The sequence below is a fragment of the Sapajus apella genome, unplaced genomic scaffold (assembly GCF_009761245.1).
Source record: "Sapajus apella isolate SASKATOON/1434 unplaced genomic scaffold, GSC_monkey_1.0 scaffold126, whole genome shotgun sequence".
Lineage (NCBI taxonomy): Eukaryota > Metazoa > Chordata > Mammalia > Primates > Cebidae > Sapajus > Sapajus apella.
The window spans coordinates 3,369,583-3,396,282 of NW_022437066.1; positions in this window are offsets into that span (position 1 = coordinate 3,369,583).

Below are 26,700 nucleotides of genomic sequence, written 5' to 3' on the forward strand. Positions count from 1 at the left end.
CCCCAGCGCCCCACGGAGCATCACCCTAAAGCCAGCATTTAGCCTTGGGATGGCCTCAGAAGCCAAGGTGCAGAGCAGCCCCCACCCAGGCCAGTGCTCCCCACACAGACCCAGGGCTACCTCAGGAGGCCCTGGCAAGGCAGAGCTGGCCTGGCCCCGGGCACAGCGGGCACCCGGCCCTGGGAGGCGCTTCCTGCATGCAAGGCTGAGTCCTCAAAGGTGCTCAAGGCCCCATTTTGATTCAGTCACTCAACAAATATGAGTGGAGCACATCTGATGTTACATTCCACGCTGAACAGTAGGGAAACCAGCCAAAAAAGAGAAAGAAAGAGACAAAGGAAAAGAGAAGAGAGGGAAAAAGGGCTGGGAAGGGAGAGAGAGAGAAAGGAGGGCAGGTGGCTGTAATGGCGTCTGGCCACGCTGTCACGCGGCCCTGGCTGCGCCCAGGTGCTCCAGCCGCAGCGTCAGCTCAGCAGGGACCCCAGGCAGCGAGTGAGGACAAGGGTCCTGAGGTCAGCACAGGGGAAACAGGCTTCAGGGAGTAGGTGACAAAGTCCCCGAAGGGTGGCGCATGGTGAGAAGGGGCAGCCAGGTGATGCCGGGAGGGGCGAGCTGTGACATGAGGCCCCAAGGGCTGTGATGGCAGAACCCACTGAGTTCAGTCCAGCTGGGAGGGACAGAGCTGCCTAGGTGGGCGGGGAGGTTGTCAGGAGAGGCTTCCCCAGGTGGAGGGAGAGCCCATGAGGAGGTCAGCGTGGCTGGGGCAGGGGTGTGGGAGTCAGCGCGGCCAGTGGGTGTTGAACGTGGGCTGGGGGAGGTAAGCGGGTCCAGGCACAGCCCAGCCTTGTAATCCCTGCTGGCTGCAGGGTAAAGAATGGAATGGGAGGGTGAGGGTGGGGCCCCCTGAGCAGCGAGGTCCATGGCATGGAGAAGAGGGGATGGATGGGGGGTCCGTGGGGCTGCAGGGGTGAGAGCAGTGGGACCCCACACCTCTGCGGCACCTCCCCTCCCAGTCCCCCGCCACCCACCTCGCCCTTCAGCACTGTCATGCGGTGGTCCCTATTCCTCCCTCTGGGTGGTCCAAAGCCCCAGTGGCATCTGGAAGAACCGCAGGGGAGGAGGATGGGGGGGACTTCACTTGAACGTGGTGTCCACCCAGCCGGCCTCTCCCAGGCCTCAGCATGGACGCAGAGTGACCCTTTGCTTTCAGGAGAACCCCGGCTCCAGCAGGCCGCAGGGCTGGCCCTGGGTGGACTTCAGATCATCCAGGAGGCTTCCAGAGCCGTGGGGCCAGCTGGCTCAGTGCCTGCCCTGTTCGCTGGCCACGGCGCTGTCTACGTGGGGCGCCCCGGGACCCCCATCCGAGAACCCTGAGTCCTGGCCCAGCGATGCACAAGCGTGGTCTGAGTCTGGGAACCCCAGGGGGCCCTAGAGGCCGGGCCGGGAGGGGCAGCCAGGCCAGGCGAGGATGCTTGCACAGTGAGTCAGCGCAGATGTGGCTGTGGTTACACACTCGTCCACGGAGGCAGGAGAAGGCCGCTGCTCCCGGTACCCCCGCACCCCATCGAAGGGGAGGCCCTGGGAGGGGGCGGGGAGCCCGGCGGCAGACACAGGCCTCGGAAACGCACTGCCCATGGGCCAGGGCCAGTCTGAGTTAGCGGACACCTGAAATGAAGAAAGTTCTGTTGTGTTCTCAGAACTCAACTCTGCCGGAACCACCAGCCGCAGAGAGAGTCCGACGCTGGCCACCAGCTCAGCCCCTTGCTAGGCCTGCTGGAGGAGCAGATATAAATAACTTGCTTTCAGAACCGGGGCGATCAAAGGGACACAATTAAAGGGACCTGAAAGCTGGCTGTCTCAGGCCAGGCACCGCGACCTCAGGGCCACCACCCGTGCTGTGGCTGACTAGAGCACGGGCTTGTTAGGCCAAGGCTGCCACAGCCTCTGGGTGCACGGAGTGGGCCCTGCCGGGGAGCCCTCGTGCTGTGGAACTGGGGCCCCGAACTCAGAGATGCCCCTCCAAGGGCTCGCTCCCACATCGGCTGCGATGTTTTTCAAACAGAAAAAACCACTCAGATATTCTCCTGTGGCTAATTTGTTCCAGAAGGCACCAGACTGAATATTGCTACTGTAAATAGATTTCTTCATTATCCTGGGGCCAAAAGACTAAGAAAAAAAAGAAAACCAGGAAAGAGTCAGTAAGTGTCTGGGCTCCCAGCAGGTCCCCAGCAGGGTGTGGGAGGACAGGCACGGGGGAGGCGGGGGCCAGCGGCGCGCTCTCTGGGGGATGCCATCTGTGGCCAGGTTTATTAAAGTGCTCACCTGGCTGGAGGGCTCTGGGCTGTGCTTTCCATGAGAAGCATGTCAGGAACAGGTCGACGCTTAAACCCCCAGGAGGGAGTGCATTGCGCACTATTTCATGATGCGACCCGGAGCTAGTTTATGGAGGTAACCAGGTGATGATACAGAAAGGTCAGTGCCATTAAAAGAAGAGTTTATTGCTCACAGCTCCCACCAAAAGGGAGGTACGCCATGCCATGCAGGGCCACCTGGGAGGTACGCCATGCCACGCAGGGCCACCTGGGAGGTACGCCGTGCCATGCCACGCAGGGCCACCTGGGGAGGTACGCCGTGCCATGCCATGCAGGGCCACGTGGGGAGGTACACCATGCCGTGCAGGGCCACCTGGGGATGCCCCAGGGCCGCTCAGGAGGCAGGAGGAGTGAGGGGAGAGCATGTCCCAGGGTGCAGACAAGTCACGCTGAGCACAGGACCAGGCATTTTGAGTCATTTTGGCAGGCTCTGGCCTGCAGGGATGGTCTCTAGTTGCCTGGCACCCAGCCCTGGGGTGATTTAGGGCAGGGAAAATACTGGTTTGGGATGTGAGAGTCAGATGAAGGAAGCGGCTGGGGACACGGGCTCTGGAGAGGTTGGTTTGCACACGAAAGGCGTGTCTGCAGGCACGTTGCTTGCTGGCTCTAGGAATTAACCCGCCCTGGGAGGAACAGTCTTTCCAGGATTAGCAAGGCCCCAGGATGTCAAAACAACATAAACTACAGAAGATAAGAAACACGATTAACACAGGCTGATGGGCACTTGCCTGCCCCAAGCTTCTGGTGCCCTAGGGAGCAGGTGGCCGCTCCCTGCTCCTGGGAACTGCCAGCCCCACCTCGGAGAGCCCCTTCCCTCACTGTGGAATCCTAGTCTCCCTGCAAAGCCTTCTACTCTGGATGGTTCATCGCTGCCTCTCCTGGGGACCTGGTCTGCGGTGATCCTCTCCTATCACGGACATGCCCTGGGTGGTCTCTGGGTGACAGGCACAGGCTGAGGGTTTGGTCCCTGCCTCCATCTCACCCCCTCTCCCGAGCACCATGCCTGTGTGTGGATCCCCCAATGGCCTCTCTCTGTGAGTGGGCCCTCTGTTCGCATCACACCCAAGCCAGAGCCAGGGTCTTCCTCACCTCCACTGCCCCTTGTCCACACCGCCCTGAACCCACTGATGGCCCCATCCCCTTCCTGCACCCACATTAGTCCTTGCCCTGGCCATGCCTTCCAACACTGCCTGTCTCCCCAGTTCCAGGCTTGGCTCCTTCTCCACCAGCACCAGAGCAATTTCTCTGGAGTCCCTGCCAAAAACTCAGGCACTTGCACAGCCTTAGAGTCAATGAGTGCCCCCTAGCCTCCTGCAGCGGGGGCCAGTCCCAGGCACACAAGAACACTTGGGGGCCTTTGATTGCTCCCAGGATCCCTGTGCCCGGCTGTGCTCGCCTGGCTGACCCGCCTCCCAGCCGGCCTTCCCCTTCCCCAGCCCAGTAGAACCACCCTCGGCTGGGCACCACGACGCATGCCTGTAGTTCCAGGGCTCTGGAGGCTGAGGTGGGAGGATCACTTGAGCCTGGGAGTTGAGTCCAGCCTGGGCGACGTAGCAAGAGCCCATCTCAGACAGAAAGAAAGATCAAGGACCATCCTTGGCTCCCTGGAACTCAGGCTGCGCCTGATGGCCTCTGGGGCTTTGCTTCGGCCTTTCCTTCTGATCCCCACACTCCAGCGCCTCTGCTCCTGCCTGGCCGGCTAAGCTGTCCAGGCCCTTGAAGCTCACCGGAGTCTCCTAGTTACTCAAACCGTCGTCCAACAGTAATGCCTTCTCACGTGACAGTTTTACCCTTCCCTGATACGCAAAGTGGCCCTGGTGGTGCCCCTGCCCCCAGGAGTGTGCTTACAGGGAGAAGAAGGAGGAGAAGGTCACCACAGGAGCATTCCCACGCACCAGCAGTGGGGAGCCTCGGAAGCCTCCTTGGGAGGGAGGAGGCTGCAGGCAGGAGGAGGTGGGTGGGATGGGCTATGCAGGTGCGGGGAGACAGCAGCAGGAGGGGGGCTCTGAGGGTAGGTAGCAGCAGCCTCCACCATGGACCCCTAGGAGTACACAGGTGAGGGGCCGGCAGAAAGAGCAATGCAGGACACAGCCTGGGGGCTTGGACCCTCCAATTCCACAGACCCTGGGAAGCCTTGGGAGGCATTGAGCAGGGACGAGAAAAAAACCAAGCCCTATCTTGGGAAGAATGAGGCAGACGAGAGAGAGGCAGCATTTTGGCCACACACCCTCATCCTCTGGGCTGCATGATCCAGATGACCTGAATGGGTAGCCGTGGCCGGCTGGCCTGGCCTTGTCCCCACTAGGAGCAGGCCCAAGAGGACGAGATACATCTGCTGGCACTTGGGAGCCACCAGCCACAGGGCTTGCAGGCTGGGGAGGCATACCCCCTCTAGCCTGGGGCCTCGGGGCACGCAGTGGCAGCCTGCAGGCTCACTGCTGGGCCTCCCGCCAACATCCACGGCCCAGCTGCCTCACCGCGCATTTGACCCGCACGATCCAACTCAGCCTGGGAATTGTTGGAAGTTGGGGAGCAGACCCCGAGTACTAAGGACTTGATCTTGGGCCGCCACTGGCCTGAGGAGGCTTGGTCACTGCCTGTTTTCAGAAATGGCACTTAGGACCAGGCACCTGGCTATAAATTCATACTCCTGAACCAGACCCAGCTCAAAGAGAGACCAGCGGGGTAGTTCCTTGCCTTGTCTCCCGGCTGGGCAGTGCCCTGAGGCCACGTGGCCCTCCTCGTCAAGGATCAGGGCTTTGAGCCTCACCCTGCTGTGCCTGTGACATTCTTGAAACGTTCTTGAGGTTGGCCAGGGCATGGTGGTGCACACCTGTAATCCCAGCACTTTGAGAGGTGGGCGGAGCACTCGAAGTCAGGAGTTCCAGACCAGCCTGGCCAACATGTGAAACCTTGTCTCTGTCCTGACAGCAGCAAGCCTTGCATACAGTAGGTGCTTAACTTAGAGCCCCAGGCGCACGTGTGCCTGGCTTTGCCTCCTGCATCTGACCTGGGGCTCTCTGAGAGAAAGGGCTGGGCCTGTGCCTTTAGATTATTCACTTCTGCCTAAGAGGGAACCTACAGCTCCCCCCAAACTGTTCGGTTAAGCACCTGCTGTAAGCCAGGCTTGCCGCTGTGAGGACAAAGGTGAGCCAGCCATGGCTCCTGCCTTGCGGGAGGCTGATGCTCTCATAGAGGAGACGAACCCACACCTATGACTGGCACTGGTGCCATCCCCCGCCTCCTCACCCTGATAACTCCAATTCTGTTTGAGAGGGGATGCGTCCAGCTAAAACGCCCAATTTCCCAAGCTTCCTTGCAGCTTCAAGGGGCGTGTGTCACAGTTCTGGCCATCCACATGCACACAGGCCGAGCGCCATGGCTCACGCCTGTAATCCCAGCACTTTGGGAGGCCGAGGCAGGCGGATCACGAGGTCAAGAGACCAAGACCATCCTGGCCAACATGGTGAAACCCCGTCTCTACTAAGAATACAAAAATTAGCTGGGCATGGTGGCGCACACCTGTAGTCCCAGCTACTGGGGAGGCTGAGGCAGGAGAATCGCTTAAATACAGGAGGCGGAGGTTGCAGTGAGCCGAAATCACACCACTGCACTCCACCCTGGGCAACAGAGCAAGACTCCGTCTCGACAACAAAAAAAAGTTATTGAGGTTATACTAGAAAAACAAATCCAGAAAATGAGAAACAGCAGACTTCCCGTATTGCCAGTCCCTCCAGGAAACTGGGAGCCGCTCTGAGACTTTTGCTGGAGACGAGCAGATGACTGTGTTTCAGCAGCGGTGAGAAACTGGAGCTGCTGGGAAGCAGGAGGAAAGTCCCAAAGCCTTGACCCAGCCCTTGCCGACCCCACCTCCCGTCCTGCCTGCAGGGACCCCTTCCCTAATGGCACTGGCGTGGCTGGGAGAACCTGCAGCTCAGGTCAGCTCTAAAGTGGAGGGAACTCGAGCTAGAACTAGAGCTCTGGACCTAATGGTGAAGGTTGGGGACCATTTCCCCAGAAAAACTCCAACTGCATAAGTGCACACACACCCAGCCTGTCCCACGGGCTGCCGGTGGTTCACAGACCCTCTGAAGCCCAGCCCCGCCCTCCGAGATCCCAGGGCTTCTCCTGGCATGCAGCCAGCTTCCAGTCCCCAGGAAGGCTTTGGTAAGGCAGGGTCGGTGGTGGCAGCATCCCAACTCCCACCCTCACTTCCTTGAGAGGCTCCTGCATCCCAGGGCAGCCCACGCAGGAGGCAGGGCCAGGGCCCCCAGAAGTCACTCCTGTGTTCTCAGGTGAGATGAAGTGATGCCACCTGCATCTGAGCTCTGTCCCAAGTCAGAAGCTCCACGGCAGGTCCCTTGGAGCCCAGTGACCAGGGGGTGCAGTCACCTGCTGCTGCAGTGATTGTGCCTGCTCCATGCCAGGCCAGGTGCCATACGCTGCCTCCCCAGCACACAGAGAAGGGAGATGCCAGGCACCTGCCTTGGACCCATTGCCTTCTTCCTAGAGGTCAAGAAGACACACTGGGAGATGGAAGGTGACTCTGAGGCCACAGTCCACATCAGCTTTTGGAATCCCCAGTGCAGTGCCGGGCATGGCTCCAGCCAGAAGCAGAATCTGTTGGCCTTTGCTGTGCAAGACAAAACCAGCTGCTCCACAGACCTGCAGAGGAGGTGCCCAGAGTGGCACTGTGGGTATCTGGGCACAAGAGACTCAGGGTAGCGGAGAGCTTGAAGAGCCATGGGGACCGCTGAGCAGATCTTCCAACAAGCACCCAGGGACGGTGATACCAAGTTGACCCACTCGCCCAGCAGACCTTGCCCAGCACCCTGCGCTCTGAGTGGCCAGCAACTAACCCTCTCTGTGCCGCCTGCTCTCCTTATCAGTAGGATATCTCGGAGATCCACCCTGAGGCTAACGAGTTAAGTGACAGAGCCCATGACGCATCCAATCAATGGAAGCCTCTAGTCGGTACTTGCAGAAGGTTCTAGAGCTTGCTAGCCTTTCTGCACTTTGCTGATACTGTCTGACATGCAGGTGATTAGCGCAGTGCCGCTGTCTTTCCGCTGGGGACTCGGCTTCTGGAGAACGGAGGCTGGCTGCCTGGTAGGGTCTGGCCACACTCAGGTGACTCTGAGGATATTGGCTGAATGAATGAACCAGTTTAATAGAAGGGAACTAGGTCCATATGCAACGGGGCAGGTCACTGTTTCAGTCTCCCTCCCATTGTCACTGAGGTTTGCCACATCCTATGAGTGCCTCCCATTCCTCTGCTGGTTCTGCCTTACAATGTATCATGAGCCCTCTTGGAAGTCCTTTATCTGCCTCCCCACCTTGTCCCCCTCCTCCCCACCAAGGGTAACCCCTGTCCCAGCTTCTGACACCACAGAATCAAATGTGCTTTATTTTTTTTAGACAGAGTCTCGCTGTGTTGCCCAAGCTGGAGCTCAGTGACCCAGTCTCAGCTCACTGCAACCTCCGCCTCCCAGGTTCATGTGATTCTCCCTCCTCAGCCTCCCAAGTAGTTGGGATTACAGACACCTGCCATCACGCCCAGCTACGTTTTGCATTTGTGTAGAGATGGGGTCTCACCATGTTGGCCAGGCTGGTCTTGAACTCCTGACCTCAGGTGATCCACCCGCCTCAGCCTCCCAAAGTGCTGGGATTACAGGTGTGAGCCACAGCACCCGGCCAAAATGTGCATATATTTACTCATACAAACAAAATCATACAGCACATGTCTGCTGGTTTGTTTTTCTCTCTGCCTAAAGCTTTTTCCCTCTCCATTCTGTTTGTGAGACTGAACCATATGGGTCCATGCGGCAGGTGACACCCTGTCCATTCTTGTGCCACAGTGTTCTCCTGCGGAACACAGCAGTTTGTCAGCCACTTCAAGGTTCAGGGACATTTTGGGCTTTTCCAGTTTGGGCTCTTACAAATAAGCTACGTTGAACACTCTTGAACATACATTTTGTTAGACAGTTGCACACGTGTCCACTGAGTACCTGCCAATGAGTGCAAGGCTGGACCACAGCTCTTACTTGTTTTTAACTTCAGTGGAAAGTGTCCAAGCGCAGCCATTAACATGGCTGCTGGCAGCGGGCAGGGATCATGGCGGCCCCACATTCTCATCAACGCATGGTTTTTCAGTCTGGTTTTTTTGGGGGTTTTTTTGAGACAGAATCTCTCATTGTTGCCCAGTCTGAAGTGCAATGGCGTGATCTCGGCTCACTGCAACCTCCGCCTCCCAGGTTCAAGCGATTCTCTTGCCTCAGCCTCCCAAGTAGCTGGGAATACAGGCTCCCGCCACCTCACCCGACTAATTTTCTTGTGATTTTAGTAGAGACGAGGTTTCACTATGTTAGACAGGCTGGTCTCGAACTCCTGACCTTGTGATCCACCAGCCTCAGCCTCCCAAAGCGCTGGGGTTACAGGCATGAGCCACCGCGCCCAGTCGTCGGTCATGTTTAATTTGAACCATTTTGGAGTAGTATGTCATTGTGTTTTGTTTTAAGTATTTACTGAGGTGAAATTCACATAACATAAAACGAACCATTTTGAAGTGAACAATCTCATAGCATTTAGTACATTCACAATTTATGCAAGCACCACGCATATCAAATTCCAAGACTTCTCTACCACTCCAGAGTAAAACCCCTTAGCCATTAAAGCAGTTTCTTCTCATCCCTCTTCCCCACAGCCCCTGGCAACCACCAATCTTCATTCTGTCTCTAGAGGTTTCTCCCGTATAGATTTCATATCAATGGGATCACACGATACGTGGCCTGCTGTGACTGTCTTCTGTCACTGAGCGTGGTGTTTTCAAGGCTTATCCGTGGGGCAGTGGGTGTCAACACTTCCTTCCTCTTTATGGCTGATCACCATCCCACCGTGTGGGTAGACCGCAGTTTGTGTTACTGCGGTTTCAACTTGCGTCTCCCTGATGACTGATGAGGTGCGGCACCCTTTCACACGCTTGTTGGCTGCTTGAACACCCTTTTTCTGAAGTTCTCCTTCAAGTGTCCCATCCATTTTTCTACTGAGACGTGGGTCTTTTTCACAGGCATTGGCCAGAGGTTTTATACACTCTGGACTCGAGTCCCTGGTCAGTTACCTGTGTTGCAAATATCTTCTTCCACATTGTGGCTCTCATTTTCATTCTCCCAGCTGGTCCACAGACCTGCAGAGGGGAAGCCCAGGTGGTGCTGTGGGTGCCCAGGCACAGGAGACTCGGGGTGGTGGAGAGCTTGAAGAGCCGTGGGGATGTCTTTCGATGAGCAAAATTTCCTAATTTTAACGTAACCCAATTTTCAATATTTTACTTTCCGGCAGTGCTTTCTATGCCCTGTTTAAGAACACTTACCCATCCCTACAGTCATCAAAGTGCTTGTGCTATCTTCTAGAAGGTATATTGTTTTATGTTTCACATTTAGCTCTACAAACCACCTGGTAATGGAAATTTCTTTTCTTTTTATCTTTTTCTCCCCACATGACCCAAATGATTGAACACCACATTTTTAAAAAATCTTTTTCCCATTGCTCTTCAGAACCAGCTAGTCATAAGTCAAGGGATCACATAGGTGGGTCTGTGTCTGTACCTAACTCTGCTCCATTGGTCCACGTGTCTATTCTTGAGGAAATATCACACTATATCACATTTTATTAAGCACCCAAGTAACCCTCAATATTTTGTTTCTTCGTTAGGATTGTCTAGGCTGCCCTTGGCCCTTCACATTTCCATACAAATTTTAGAATCAGCACAGAAATTTCCACAAAATGTATGCTGGGGTTGCATTTCAATTCCGTTGAAAGTAGGTACATTTGGTGATGAATTAACATCTTCACATAAGTGAGTCTTCCATTCATGAATATGAAACATCTCTCCATTTGTTTGGGTCTTGTTCATTTTTCCAAATGAGGCTTTGTAGTTTACTATGCAGGTGTCTTTCACATCTTCAATGCCTTTGTTCTTGGAAAACTGTATGTATTTTAATATCATTATAAATGGCATCTTTAAAGTTTATTAAATGTCAGTTAAGGATACAGAGAAACACAATTGTTTTTCATCTTGACATTATATTCAGCAACTTTGATGAATTTACTTATTAATTCCAATAGTTTATACATTCTTTTGGATTTTCTATGCAAATACTCATGCAGTCTGTGAATAACGCGTTTATTCCTTCCTTCCTCATCTTTGCACCTTGTGTTTGATTTCCTCTGAAATCTCCAATACAGTCTGAAGAGATATGGTGGGAGCAGACAGCTCTGTTTCCATCCCAATCTCAGAGGAAAACTTCAGTATTTCACCGTTGAGTAAAATATTTGCTACAGATATTTTCATTTTGTTGGTTCATTGATTTGAAAATTCTCTTCTCAGATTAAGGAAGTTTCCTGTATTTCTGGATTACCAATAAATAATAGCTTGCTTTTTTCTCCTTTATACTGTTACTGCAGTGAATTTCATTGCTTGAATTTTTTAATGCTAAAATAGCCTTGTGTAGTACTTCTCTTGGTTATGTTGTATTCACCTTTTATTATTTCACCAGATTTTGTTAATATTTGATTAGACTTTTCACACTTCTGTTCACAAGAGAGGTTGGCTTACACTTTTTCTTTTGTGTAACATTCTTATCAGATTTGATGTCAAGGATATGTTGTCTAAATAAATGCAGTTGAGAACGTTCCATCTTTTTCTATTCTCTGAAAAAAGGCATGAAAGGCAAGCAGTAGTCTTCTATGAATATTGGAAAGGATTGACTGGTCAAGCCATCAGCCTGAAAATCTTCTGTAGGAACACTTTAAGAATTCCATTTCTTTACTACTTAGATTAAATTTTACTTCATTTCTCATATCTCTTTTGGTAAGTTGTATTGTCTTTAAGAATTTGTCCATTTCATCTGAATTTTTAAATGTATTGGCATAAAATTGTTCAAAATAGTCCTTTATTATCCCTTAATATCTGTAGGATCCATAGTGATGTCCCGTTGTTTTTCTCCCTGATGTTGGGAATTTGTGCTTCTCTCTCTCATTGGAAGTTTATCAATTTTAATAGCCTTTTCAAAGAATCAATATTGAACTTTGTTGATCCACGCTATAATACATTTGTTTTTTACTTCATTGATTTCTGCCATCTTTTTTTTTTTTCCTTCTTTTTTGGGATTTGATTGAAGACGCTGTTCTAGATTCTCGAGATTGATACTTAAATCATTATTTTCAAGTTTTCTTCTTTTCCAAAAGTACCTTTGTTTGTAAACTATCCTCTAGGTGTATCTTCAGCTGTATCCAACATTGTAAATATGTCATATTACCATTTGTTTTCAATTCAAAATATTTTTAAATCTCCATTTCTATTTCTTCATTTACCCACTCTTGAAAGCATTTTGGTGAATTCCCAAATACTTAGAGATTCTCTAATTATATTTTTATTATTGATTTCTAGCTTAATTCCACTGTGGTCGAGGGAATATATTCTGTATTAATTCATCTGTCAGAATTCTGTTGAAACATGACTATGGGCCGGCTTAGTATCAATTTTGGAAAGTGGTCTAGTGCACCTGAGAAAGGATGTGCCTTTAGCAGTTGTTGGATGTAGTTCTCTAGATGTCAACAAAGTCATATTTATTAACAGCATTTTTCCAAGCATTTGTTTTCTTACTAATTTTTTTTGTTTTATTAGAACAATCAAATTACTGACAGGGTGTGTTCAAATCTCTCACTAATAGGTACATGCAAGTTTGGAATTATATCTTCCTAGTAGGAATTGATCCTTTTATCATTGCGGTCACTCCTCATCTCTGGTAATCTTCCTCCTCCTTCTCCTTCCTTCTTCTTTCTTCTCCCCTACTCTTCCTCTTCTCCCTCCTTCTCCCCCTCCCCTCCCCCTTCTCTTCCCCTTCCCCCTCTACCTCCTTCCCCCCTCCCCTCCCCCCTTCCTCTTCCTCTCTCCCCCCTCCCTCCTTTTCCTCCTCCTTCCTCTTCTTCTTCCTCTTCTTCCTCAGATAGTTTTTTTCCCTATAACCCAGGTTAGAGTGCAGTGGCATGATCATAGCTCATTGGTTCAAGCCATCCTCCCCACTCAGCCTTGTAACTGGAAGTACAGTCACACACTGTCACAGCTGGCTAACTTTTTATGTTTTTGGTAAAGACAAGATCTCGCTATGTTGCCCAGGCTGGTCTTGAACTCCTGGCCTCAAGCAATCCTCCTTCTGCCTCAGCTTCCCAAAGTGCTGGGATTGTCAATGTGAGCCACCATGCCCAGCTAGCAATGCTTCTTTAGTTTAATAGCACCACAACTGCAGTAGCTTTCTTATAGTTACTATTTGACTGGTGTATGTTTGCCATGCCTTCGCTTTTAACCTTTCTAAATCCTTATATTTACATATAAATATTTGGTAACCATAGAGTGGGTTATTTAACTAGTGTGAGAAATTTTGGCTTATAATTGGAGTATTCTTCCATACACATTTATTGTATGTATCTAATGTTCATGCATTCTTTCTGATTCTAATTCATCATTTTACACTTTTTTTCAGTGATGCTAAGACTGGGACACTGCAGATTACAGTTCTCATTCTTCCTTGTCAGCTGGTCTTTTGTTGGGATTCATTAATAGAATGGCCTAGAGAGAGACACAGGACGTGGGGTGAGGGGATTAATGGTTTTTCCTGTCCCTTTCAGCATCGCTCCCGTGGCAGCAGCAGTGGGTTCTTGCTGTGGACATCTTGCACCCCCATCACATGCCCTTGGAAGTTTCAGCAGGAGCCAGGCAGCAGCACCCATCTGTCTCCTCCCTTTGGTTCCTCCAGACCTAGGAATGGTAGAATCTTCCTGCAGTTACTATCTTTGTGTTATCTCATTACTTCTTTTTGTTCTTCAACATCTGTCTGATCGATTCCCTCTAATAAATTCTCTTTGTTTGAAATAACTGTCGTCCTTCTGTTTTCCTTGCCCGACTTCAACTAATATTCTGTAATTATTATATATAGGGCTTTAAATTGACCGTATCACTCTTTCTATATGCTTCATCTGCCCTGCTTTTCTTTTTATTTTCTTTCTTGCCTTCTCTTTTTTTTGTTGTTTCATTTTCTCTATCTAATCAAATTAATTATGCATTATTTTCCTGCTCTTTTAGTGGTTACTCTTGAAATGGTAGCATGCATTCTTGACATTTTAAAGTCCGGTGTATCTTAGCACTTTTACCACTTATTGGACAAGGAAAGGACCTTACACGACTTCTTTTACCATTTCCTCTCAACTTACATACTTCCTTGGATGTAGTTTATTCTCTACACATTTTAAGTATCACAAGATATTAGTATCGTCTTATACTGTCCAAATGCATTGAGTTCCAACCACATATTCACCTTTTTCATTGCTCTTCATTCCTTCCTGGATTTCTGTTCTGCCATTTGGGTGAATTTTCCTTCTGTCTGAAGACCTCTCTTTAGTATTTCTTTTTGTGCTAATCAGCTGGTCTTTGTTTCATCTTAATTATTAAAGGATACTTTTACTGGATATAGAATTCTAGACAGGCCACTTTTTCTTTAAGTCCTTCGAAGTTTTCATTCCATTGTGTCTGGCTTCCATCATTTCTGTGGAGACATTAGCAATCTCTCTAACGTTAACTTTTTTAAAAAACAATATGTCTTTTTCTTTGGTTGATAATAAATTTTGTCTTTGTTTTCAATATGTCTGCTACAATTTTATAACATGTAGTTTCCTTTGGATTTATTCTCCTTTGGGCTACAGCACTTCTTGAACCTGTGGCTCCTTGTCTTTTTTCAATTTGGGAAAGTTGTCTTCAAATACTGCTTCCGACTTATTCTGCATCTTCTCATATTCTAAGACCCCAGTTTCATGTATTAATCTATAACACCATAGCTTATATAACTCTTATTTTCTTTTCTACATTTTCCATCCTTTTGCCTATTCATGGAAACGGAATATTTTTTAGACCTATCTTCCAATTAATTCATTCTCCAGTCTGCTGTCCACTGCTAAATACATCCATAAAGGTTTAGTCACATTTTTTCATTTCCAAACTTTCTATTTTTAAAATAGTTTCTGGAATTTCTGCTAAAACTCTCAATCTTATACTTTAATTTCTTACATATATGATAGTTTTTGAAAATCCCATATCCGATGACATCATTGTGTGTATCTCATGGAACAGTCTGTCTTTGTTGGTACGACTCTGGGAAAGGATTCTACCAGCTTCTAGGGTGCAGAAGCCAAGAGTCACATCTTTGGATAAACAGTGTCATTCTCTAAGCCTCCAGGAGCAAAGCCAGTCTGTAAGCTATCACCCTTCAGAGTGTCCATTGACCTCATCATTTCCTCACATAACACGCACACGGTTAGTTCTGGCTCTGCACCTAGCAGGGCTGGGGCCAGGCAGGACAAACATGAGAAGAACATGGTTTCTGCTCTCAGGGAGCCCATCATCCATCAGGGAAGGCTGACAGGAGCGACACTTTCAATGGGATCTATGAAATACTCAGGCCAGGCTCACCCTGAGAACAATGGAGGGATTTCCCTCAAAATGCAGGGAAATCCTGAGTCTGGAAGAGAATGATGTTCACGACATAAGCCCAGAAGGCACAGGAAAGCTCGTCCATCCCAGGAGCTGCAATTCTGTTCCTCAGGGATGAAGCAGACATCAGGCATCTGCCAAAGAGGGGGCCAGGCAGGACTGCAGGGCTTTTCAGAATGTTTCCTCTTCAGGAGCATCAAGGTCATGATGTCACGGGCACCAGAGATGGAGCAGGTAGCACTGAAGGCGAGACTTCGGCTGCTTTGGCAGGTGAGGGGAAAAGAGGTTTGGGGTTCTCCTCAAATGGCATGTAGCTTTCTTTATGATGTAAAGTTGGCTCTAAATCCATAGCAGTGCCCTTCTCCGCAAAACACAGCCACTAAAGAAACAGAATTCACAGCACGCCTTCTGATGGCCACGGTAGAAGCAGGCAGTCACATTCTTCAGAGTTGCCGGTTCAGGCCAGAGAGAGCTGGAATTCACCATGGGTGCAGGGTGGAGTGCAGTGTGGGAGGTGGTGGCCACAGGGGGGCCTTGGAGATGGGAACTAGGAGTTCTTCTTCCTCCTGTCTTCTCCAGCAACTCTCACACTGTCATCAGCACAGCTCTTGCCACTCCCTACCCCCTTCCTGCCTGGGCCTTCTTCCACTGTGGCCGCCCTGCACCCCTCTTGTCCCTCCAGATTCAGGCCCGCCAGAGCACCCCAATCCCCCCACCCACAGCTCTCATGTGACTTAATCCTTGTTTCCGAATCTGTCTTCTTGAACCGGAATCCCCCAGGAGACCAAGGCCTATGCCCGCCTCATTCCCTCCATATCCCAGAACCTGGAGGCTCCGATCAGCTGTGTTAAATTTGTGAACAGGGTCCACTGTGGGCTTGGTGCTGGGCACCCCACTGGGTGCTCCCAGGGGACCTAAATCCAGGGCTGTGGGGTGCTGGGGGGGATCTTTTTCTTAGTTCCTTGGCATTTCCAGGAATGCCGCCATCTCTCCCATCCCCTTGGGGCCCCTCGGGGTGGGCTGTGTCTGGAATTCCTGAGGCAGGGCAAGTTTCCATTGGCCGCTGAGGCGCTGAGGCTGCAGGGAGGTGCCCAGGCCAAGACAAACAGCAGAAGGGATTCCGACGGCTGCGAGTGGAGGGTGAGGGCAGCCCCAGCCTGGGTGGGAGCCGTCAGGGACACCCATGCCCTCACAAATCTTGCCTTCAGTGGGTTAGATGCCAAGGAAGACCCACCACACAGGGAACCACCACGGAATGGACGGGAGTCAGAGAGGCCCAGGTAGGTGCCCAGGGGCGGAGAAAGCTCAAAATGCTCCCCTGAAACCAGAGAGTGCCAAGCAGGCAAGGCCCCCGTGCCACCATGGTCTCATCTGATAAAACCAGGGCAAGTGCACTGTGCCTATTGATCCGGGGGGAAACTGAGGCCTAGAGAGGCCTGGGGCTTGCCACAGACCTCAAGCCTAGTGACTCCAACATGCCCCACAGTAGGCCACACAGGAAAGTCTGAGACAAGGGAGAAGAGCTGGAGCTGCCCAAAGCACCCGAGGCTTTCCTCCAGCACCGCCATGGTTTCCCTGGCCAAACACCTTTCTGGGCTGAAACTTCTCCCTGCGCCATGTTCCCGGGGATCTCTGGGAGCACCCCACGTGCTGTTTTCTACATGGTGCTGGAGTTGGGTGCCCATCTCTTTGCCCATATGCCTTGTCACTCAGCAGTGCCCTGAAGCATCCAGCCCAGGACTTACACACAGTAGGTGCTCACAGGAACCCAGACAACGACTTGCACACAGGTGCTCACTGGTACCCCTCTGACACTTGGCCTGGGATCTGCACATAGTAGGTGCTCACAGGCACCCCTCCTGACACCCAGGCAAGGACTTGCACACAGTAGGTGTTCACAGGTGCCTCTCTGACACTTAGCCTGAGATCTGCACAAAGTAGGTGCACACAGGCACCCCTCTGACACCCAAGCAAGAACTCACACACAGTAGGTGCTCACGGGCACCTCTCCTGACACCCAGGTGAGGACTCACACATAGTAGGTGCTCACAGGTGACCCTCCTGACACCCACACAAGGACTCACACATAGTAGGTGCTCACAGGTGACCCTCCTGACACCCACACAAGGACTCACACATAGTAGGTGCTCACAGGTGACCCTCCTGACACCCACACAAGTACTCACACATAGTAGGTGCTCACAGGTGACCCTCCTGACACCCAGGTAAGGACTCATGCACAGTAGGTGCTCACAGGTGACCCTCTGACACCTAGCCCAGGACCTGCACACAGTAGGTGCTCAACACACACCATTGAATGCATCACTAGGGAAGGCCCTTGGTACTGGAGACAGAGGAAGTGGCCTGGCCCCCGCTCAGCCCCAGCAGGTGGGACCACAGCTCTGCTACACCGTGTCGTCAGGCCCAGGGCCGGCGCTGGACTGTTGGGTCACCTGGGCCCCTATCTGCTCCTGAGTTCTGCACAGCCTGGGAGAAGCCGGCTCACCCCCCCATCTTCCCTGGTCCCACAACATAGCAGAGTGGGGGGTCCCAAGGAGGCTTGCTATAGGGTGACTTCAGTTTCCAGCAGCTGCCTGACCACAGGCACCCCACGGCCCAGGCCCACTGTCACGGGGGGGCTCAGCAACCCCCTTCGACTCCCAGTAGCTCAGCGCCTCTCAGTCCAGCACCTTTCTGACTGGATGTCAAGCCCCAGCCGCACTCACAGGGCACAAGTCTAGTGGCACAGGTGTTGGTCCAGGCAGTCATACCTGCTACGCCGGTGCTGCGGCGGGACAGGGTGGGTAGTGTGGAGGGGGTGCTGCTGAAACAGGACGAGGAGGAGGGGCACACAGCCAGCCTCAGGGCATCCCGACAGCCCACCCCGGCAGGAGCGGCGAGTGTTTCCCGGGAGACGAGCCAGCGCCCTAGGAAGAGAGGCTGGATTTCCCCAGGGGCCGCCCTCGCAGTCCAGGCCTTCACCCTGCAGCACGGCAGGGATGTGGGAGGGATGGGGATTCCTTCATCATGTATCCTGGGAACTTCCTAGAGGAAGGGGCAACCATGGGTGGGTTTGGCCGGCTGAATAATGACCCCCAAATATGCCCGTGTCCTCATCTCTGGAACTGAGGATGTTCCTTATAGGGCAGGGAGACCTTGCAGGTGCGATGGAGGATTTGGGGATGGGAGATTAACCCGGTTCATGCAAGGGGCCCCGGGGCAGTCACAGAGAGACAGGGGGACTGGAGGAGTCTGACTCAGGAAGAGATGGGACCATGGAAGTGGAGGGTGGAGGGTGCGCTTAGAGGACAGAGGAAGGGGCCACAAGCCAAGGCAGGTGGGAGGCCTCTAGAAGCTGGAAAGGGCAGGGATGCGGATTCTCCCCAGAGCCTCCAGGAGGAGCCAGCCCTGCCAGCTGACGCTTTGACTTCACCCCCATGAGACTGACTGCAGGCTCCGGCCTCCAGATCCGTGAGAGAATAAATGGTATTGTTTTGAGCCACTACGTGGGGGGTCATTTGTCACAGCTGGCAGAGACAGGAAGGGCTGCCCCACCGTGGGCGGGGGGAGATGCCTGGGACAGAGGGTGTGGATTTTGCTGCAGAGGCGCAGGGTGACGGGATGCAGGGTTCCCTGGCTGTGCCCCGGAATGAGAGCGCCCAGGCAGGCAAAAAAGCTTTGACTACAATCCCAATAACACTGTGTCCTAAACAATTCCTCCCGAGACTTGAAATCCTCACCAGAAGATGTGGGACATGAATGAACGGAAGGCTCCTCGGCAGCGAATGAGTCCGCACCTGCTCAGTGACGCTGGGAATATGTAAAGCAGGTTAATCCCAGCAGCAACCGCGGTGCTGACAGCGGCCGCGCGCCCGGCGCCAGGCATGAGTTCGGTCCCGCACCAGCGCCTGCTAAGCACACGAAGCTCGTGGCAACCTCACCCACGGGTCTCAGGCTCCACTTCCCAGGTGAGGACACGGCTTTGGAGCGCTCTGCTGAGACCACCCAGGTTGGGATGTATTTCTGATCCGAAAGCCTTTGTTTTTAACCCTGATACTTTCCAGTCTAACCCCCTGGGGGCCCCAAAAAACCAAAGACTGATTTGGACGCTAATTCTGATTTTGCAAACAAGAGGCGTTTTCTTAAGGAAACATTTCCTTGTGGGCAACACAAATTCATGTCACCAACACCACTGCCAAGCAAGCTTTGGAAAAGTCTGAGAAAATATTTGACACACTCTCAGAAACCTCTCCTGTTTACTCAATAGGAAAAAACAAATCTGGCTATTTAGTTTACCTGCTCCTTTAAGGTTCTCAAGAAGGCAACTTCCAGTGACCTTCACACGCCGTTTCCAAGGGCTCACCATATGCACCAAGTCACGCGGGTGTCATTACAGCCTCAAATCGATTCAGACTTCTCCAAAATCCTCTCCGGCCACTCTCCTAATTAATTCAAGTAAGTGACGGTGCCTCCAGCCACCCCGGCCCATCTCCCGCCAGCCCTCTGTGTGCCGGTCGCCATCAACCCACAGAGGCCACAGTGTTTGCTCAGAGCACTGAGTGAAGCCAAGAGGAAACCCAGCTCCCTAAGGAGAGCCGCAGATGCTGTGCTGGGGCATTGCCCAGGTGCTCCTTACAGGGCAGCCTACATCTGCCAACTCTGTTGATTGCACCAGAGGAAGGAGGCACAACCACCCGAAAGCAACCAGTCATAGGAGTGCCATAGACCTCCCGGGAAGTCCTGGGCCTGATCCCTCCAAAGTGACACAGTGAGGAGACAGAAGGAACTAGGAGCATGCTGAGGGCAGCTGCCACCTTACCTCTGCCCTCGGCACCCACCTGGGTCTCGGCGGAGTCCCTCGCCCTCTCCTGGCCTCGTGTGGCCCATCTCTGCACCGGGAAGGTGGGTGAATTAGCTCACAGGCTGCCAGGTTTGAGGCTTTTGTCTATCAGTCAAATTCTCCCCCAACCCTCAAAAACTGAAAGGCAACCTAGGAGATGCCAGTGTTTAAAAACCATTGAATAACCCGTCTGTCTCCTGCCGATAGGAAGAATGTGATCCCAGAATACAGGCAGGATACATGGAGCTTCATGAAAACCTTGCTGGGTTATCCTTGTTTGGTTTATTTTGCCCGGGACCTGTGGAAATGCTACACACTCTGGCATTATTTGGGACACGCACAGCTGGTGGCTCTAGAGCCTGTGCAACTTCTGACCCTTTATGAGTTGTAGGAAGTCCATTGTAAGGCCAATTTCACCGACCAGGTCTCCCCGTCCATCTCCCCGACTCATGTCAACTTTTGAGGACTAAATACAGCATCCCATAGTTTTGAGAGCCTCACCTTCCGCTGATGACAATGTGTTGTACGAATACAAACATGTGTGGATACCTGGGTAGACTGATCACCCATCACTTTGACTGCACATCACCTTGGCTTCAAGAGATTAAAAGGTTTTGGGGCATTCATTTCTATTTCTTCTTTTATTACTAGTCTGCTTCTGTCCTTTATTTTTTTTCTTCCAGGAAGTGCAACTTGCCACTTTCAAGGAGGTCTTTATTGCAGAGATGAACTCTCCTACGTCCATCACTTTCAGCAAGCATGGCTTCCTGCTGCTAGTCACCTTTTAATCTAGAAACGTTCGTGTCTCCGTCACTTTTCATTTCTGTTTCCTCTGTGACGTTTATCTAAGTGACGCTTTTGTTCCTCTATCAGCTTTGCCCTTCCTATGCGCATCTTCTCTGGATTAAAAATGTGCTTCAGATTGTTTTGTTTGGTTTTGCTCTTTTGCCAAAATACTCTATGAATGTTACATATTAATGTTTCAAACATAAACTTTTTTTCTTTTTCTTTTAAGCACACAGTATTCTGTTAGGTTCTCAAATAGTCCATGGCCTGTGTATATACGTGAGAATCAGGCATAAATTAAACATCTGCATAAAGTAAACTTAGTCTGGTGATCGTTATAAACATTTGTTGCCAGAGTTCTAAGAACAGAACTCAAGTTTCATGCACAAAACACCACTACGCCCAAATTTCAACACATGAACATTCGCCTAATTCCAGTCTTGTCAGTTTCACACACACACACACACACACACACACAAAACTTTATAGCAAATGATTCGAATATCGAGCTTAGCTGAATAGAGTCAGCTTTGGTTTCTAAATGTGATCTTGTAAGCTGCCATAAAAGAAAAACAGCAAAAGATCAAATATTTGAGATTAAGAATCATAAACAAGAATTTTGCAGCGTATGTGTGTTTATATTTATTGATTCTAATTTCATTCAAACAGGCTAACCCCACTCCCTAGTCTTCGGGCTGGCTAGGGGAACCTCCCTGGGGTCAGAGGAGCTCTAAGGCTCTAACAGCATCACAAAATATAAGAAAATGCCTCGTTTTGGAAACAGACTGGCCAGGGCTCCAAAGCCCTGGTACCTGTTCTGTCCTCGCTCCTTCCTTGATGAAAAGTGAGGCAGGCTGGTGCTCACCCACACTCAGTCCAAGGGCAAGGGTCCTGTAACCCAGTCCCCAACCCCCAAAATCTGGGGGTAGACAGAGAAGAAGGGTATCTGGGATGCCAGGGAAGACAGTCTCAGCACCATGTAGCTCCTACAGCCACAGCCATGGTCATGGGATGGTAAGGGGCTGACCCTGTGATCCTTTGGCCAGACCCTTCAACTGAGGTCCAGGAGAAGGTGACTGTTGAGGTCACACAGAGGCCCTCAGCAGAGCCTGGGCTGTGATGCAGGGCTTGGGATCCCAGCCCAGAGATTTTTCCTCTGCACTGTGAGGCATTTGACTCCAGGGTCTGCTGAGGGCATGTGGGCCACAGTGCAGCGAGGTCTGGGTCTGACCCAGCTAGGGTGAGGGCTGCTCAGAGCTGCCCTGCCAGGAAGGGTGGTGGACAGTGGCTGGAAATGGTTTCTTAAGCCACATTCCAGGAGCTAATGAAACTTCTACAGGGCCATTTTGGAGGTGAGGAGGGAGGGTATAGAGGAAGGAAATGTCAGTGCAAAATTTGGTGATGGAAAGAGAAGGGCAGGTGTGAGGAACAGCTGAACCCATCTGGGGGCCCTAACCCAGGTGAGTTTATAATCCTGCTGCAGAAAGGGGACTCAGGAAAACGCCATAGTTCAAGCAACTTTATCAACATTTTGCAGCCTCAGTTAATCAGAAACCACCACCAGATCCTTTATTTTAAAAGCCATACTAATGTATCCTTGGAAGGCTTAAAACCTTCAGTAAAGATTTTAGTAAAATATAACAATAGGTTCATGAAACTTACTCCTTTAAAAGCATTTGATAGAAGGAATGGGAAGAGGAGTGAGATGGAAAGTGTCAAATCACGCCCGCCAGAAAGATGAATAAAAGATGAAGATGGTAGAAAGGGGGATGACAGATACACAGGTGCCAGACAGATTATAAGTGGATGGATAGATAGATAGATGATAGATAGAGAGCTATAGATAGGTGATTGATGGATAGACAGAGATACATATGGTAGATTATAGATAGATGATGGATGGACCAATAAAAAGACAGGGCAATCAATCTATTTCTTATTTCACTGGTCAATACAAGGCTCTGTGCATTAACATGAAGTGGAAGACTTTATTTTCCACAGATGGACGTGACCCTATCTTCCCTCCCACACACTATTCTATAGTGTGACCTTACTGCCCTTCCATCAACAGGCAGGGTCTACATCCTTCCCCTCTGAATCTGGATGGACTTGTGACTGTTTGGGCCAATAGCATCTGGAGAGAGGGAGGCATATGGCATCTGATCACTGGGGGACAGGGACTTGTAGTTTCTGCTGGGTCTACTGGTCCACTCGATTTTGGAGCCCAGAACCACCAGATACAAAGTCTGGCTTCTCTGAGGCAGCCATGCTGTGAGGAAGCCCAAGCTGCACGGAGCAGTCAATAATCCCAGCTAAGCTCCTTGGTGTCTGCTGGCATCAGCCACCCCACAGGGAGCAAAGGCACCTCCAAATGGTTCCAGCCCCCAGCTGTCAAGTCTTTCCAGATAGAAAGCCCCAGAGATGGTGAAGCAGAAACAGACATGCCCAAAGCACCCTGTCCAGCTTCCTGCCTCACAAGATCATGAGCACACAACAGGGTTGATCTGCACATACAGCAATCACCACTGGGATACATACTGCTTAGCATCTTTCTTTCTCTAACCTCTCTTTTTAAAGCCCCTCAGAGTGAAAACATCTGAAATGCTGCGATTTTCTTGTTGGAAAAGTGGCCATCGCTGCAAAGCACGTACATTCGTTCCCGTCCTCGGAGCTGGCAGGCGGCTCTCAGACTTCCCCAACTCCAATCAGACTCCTTAATTCCACACAGTTTCCAAGTGGGAAATTGCCAGACACACACATGCTGGTTGGGTAAAGCCTGATGTTAAGAGTGGAGAAGCCAGAGCCGGCCCTGAGGTGGCCGAGGGGCCCAGAAGCCTGCCGTGAAGGTCAGGAGGACCCTAGGGAGAGGAAGAGGAACCCACCAAGCCAGGATCTGTCAGCAGTTATCCATAGGGGTTGAGCTCTGCAAACTTATGGATTGCTCTAAAACTTCTCAAGCTCTGCCCTAAAAGCTGTTCACGCGGGTATGTGTGGGGCCAGCTCTTTGAGTTTCACTACCTAATGGTATCCCCGATGCCACATTCGTTTATTCATTCACGTTCCAGCCTGTGGGTCGTTTCTGAATTTCCACGGTCAGACTCTGCTGCAGCCGCCTTCCGAGGCTGGCTCCCGGTGGGCACGCCGGAGTTGCTCAACGCGCCTGGTGAGTGAGGGAATGGGGGAAGCCCCACTTCTTCCTGCTGCTGTTGTTCGGTTGTTTTTTAAAACAGCTTTCCTGAGACGTGCTTTATAAACCACGCAAGTCACTTACTTAAAACGTCCAGGTCAATGGTTTGTGATGTTTTCACGGATACGTGCCACCATCACCAGTCAATTTTATAGCGTTTTGGTGGTCTCAGAAGACAACTCTATGCCTCTCAGCCATCACCCCGCTACCCCCAGCCCCTCACATGAGATAAATGGGATCGTGGACGGTGTGGTCTTCTGTGACTGGCGCCTTTTGCTTGGCACCCATTCAAGTTGTATCCTTGTCACAGTGCGTATCGGTTCTTCATTCCTTTTTACAAATGTTATTCCACTGTGTGGATGTAGCACATTTTATGAATTAGTTCATCCATGGATGGAGACTTGGGTTACTTTCACTTTCTGGCTATTACGAATAAGGTTGCGACGGACGCTTGTGTACGGGTTTTTGAGTGAAGGTCAGTTTTCACTGCAGGAGTGGACTCGCTAACTTTCTGTTGCATCGATGGAGCCCCTGCCAGCCTTCCCACAGTGGCTGCACTATCTCGCAGTCCACAGCAATGCGTAGAGTTGGATATGTGCCCCTCTAACTTGACAAGACGCCACCAAACCGTTCCCCAAGTTGGTGAGTCATGGTGTCACGCAGCAGACCCTCTGACAGAATCTGTAAGTCCCCGATGCGCCACCCTTCACCAGCAAATGGTATTGTCAGGCCTAAGCCTTTGACACTCAGATGAGCCTGCGATTGTGGCTCACTGGGTTCTAACTCAGACCTCCCTGAGTTCTAGGACGGAACCATATGACAACACCAGTATCCAACTGTGTCGAGCGGCTGAAAATGATCATTTCATACTGTTCAACCTCATGCTAAGATTGAGCTTCTTTTCATGGAATTTTTCTCTTTTTGGCCCATTTTGATGTCTTCTACTGTGAATTTTCTATTCCTATCTTGTGCCCATTCTTCTGCTTTTTTAGGAGGGTGAGATCTTTTTCTTATTGATTTATTAAAATCGGTTACGCATTCTGGATATTAATCCATTATCGCACACGTTTTGAAAATGTTTTCTACTGCTCTGTGGCTTGCCTTTTCTTTTTGTGTATGGTATTTCTCGACAATCACAGGTTTTAATTTCAATATAAAGGACTTTGTGAAACTTTTCTTTGTCTGTACATCCTCTTTGTGTCTTGTTAAGGAATCTTTCCCTACACTGGAATCATGAAGGTCATCTCCTTCTGTTTCTCCTTCAGAGAAACAGAGCCAATAGGAGATATCTATCTATCCATATTTATATCAATACCCATATCTATGTAAAGACACGCAGAGAGAGATTATCAGAAACATACGCATGCAGTTATGAAGGCGGAGAAGCCCCACCATCTGCAAGCTGGACACCCCCGGAAAGCTGGTGGTGGTGTTCTGGCCGGACTCCAAGGCCCTGATAACCAGGAATGTCAGCCCCAGTCCAGGAGCTGAAGAAGACAGCTGTCCCCAGCAGGCAGAGAGTAACTCCTTCTTCCTCAGCCTTGTCATTCTACTCAAGCCCTCAACAGACTGGACGGTGCCCACCTGTACTGGGGAGAGTGAGTTTTGCTGAGTCCACTGATTCGAAAGTCAGTGTCTTCCAGAAACACTCTCACAGACACACCCAGAATCAACATTTGGTCAAACATCTAGGCTCCCCGTGGTCCAGTCAAATTGACACATTGAAATTAATCACCACACCTTTCTTCTCCTCTAGAAGTGTTAAAATTGTGCTTATCTCACCCAGGCCTTAATTCCACCTGGCATATACCTTTTGTGACAATGTGGTGTGGAAACCCAATGTGACTTCTTTTCTCTTCTGATAACCCATCGTCTTGGTCCCATTTCTTCGTCTGTGCTTTCTGCCATGGCCCAGCCCTCTGCCACGCCGGTCTCCCTGTGTGACTGGGTCTCCTGGGCTCCTGTGCCTCTGACTTCTCTTCCTTTCGCACCCATCTACGCTGTTTTTGTTCTGGCTTTTAAAGACTTGATAGTTTGAGGTGCAAGTGACCACACCTCGTGCTTCAAAATTGCTTTGCTGACGTTCCAGCCCTCTCCCTGCTCAGTAATACACCTTGTAGAGTCAGCCGATCAAGTGTCAGTAAAAACAAACACAAACATGTTTGAGATTTTATCGGAATTTTACTGAATGAATAGATTGAGTGAGGACAGATGATATCTTTAGGAAATGGAGTGTTTCTACCCATGAGCTGAGAGTATGAGCTCATTCTTTCTTTCCAGCTGCTTAGGATTTCACTCTGGAGAAGAACCAAAAAGGACTGAAGCAGGTCCCGACTGACTGAGCGTTCAGAGTGCGTGGGGGATTTTCTGTTATAAATGATGCTGCAGTGAACATGGCCAAGCAGGCATCTTGGAACGTGAGTGAGGGGATGTCGGTAGGATGCGGCCCTACCAGCGGAGCTGCGGGATACAGGATGAGCGCTCTAAGTTTAGGAATGTGTCCCAAATTTCCTTCTGGAAAGATTAGTCCAATTTACATGGCAAGGAACCAGACTTCAAGTGTGAGTGGTGGGCTCAGGCTGAGGGGATGGGGTTCATCCTGACTCCCTCGCAGGCTGGCAAATGTCAAGGTGTCCTGCTGTGACTTCAGAGCAGCAAGGCTGCCCTTGCATGGACCCTCTGCCCCTCTCGTGGATGGGATTCTGAGGACAGTGCTGGGAAGTGCAGCTCCTCCTCCCACTTTCCTCATAGAGAGTAAGATCCGACCTTAACCCATGACTCTGGAGCTGACCGGCCTCCTTCCACAGGGCGCAAATTCTGCACAGGACAGAGGTTGACCCTTGCCCAGAGTTTGTGCCCAGTAAATACTTGTTAAAGGAGCTGGGTTAATAGCATGTTCAGCTGAAGGACTCACATTCAACAGAGCCTTTCCTATTCCTATTAGCAAGACTGGATTGTTTCTCAGTGCCCCTTCACC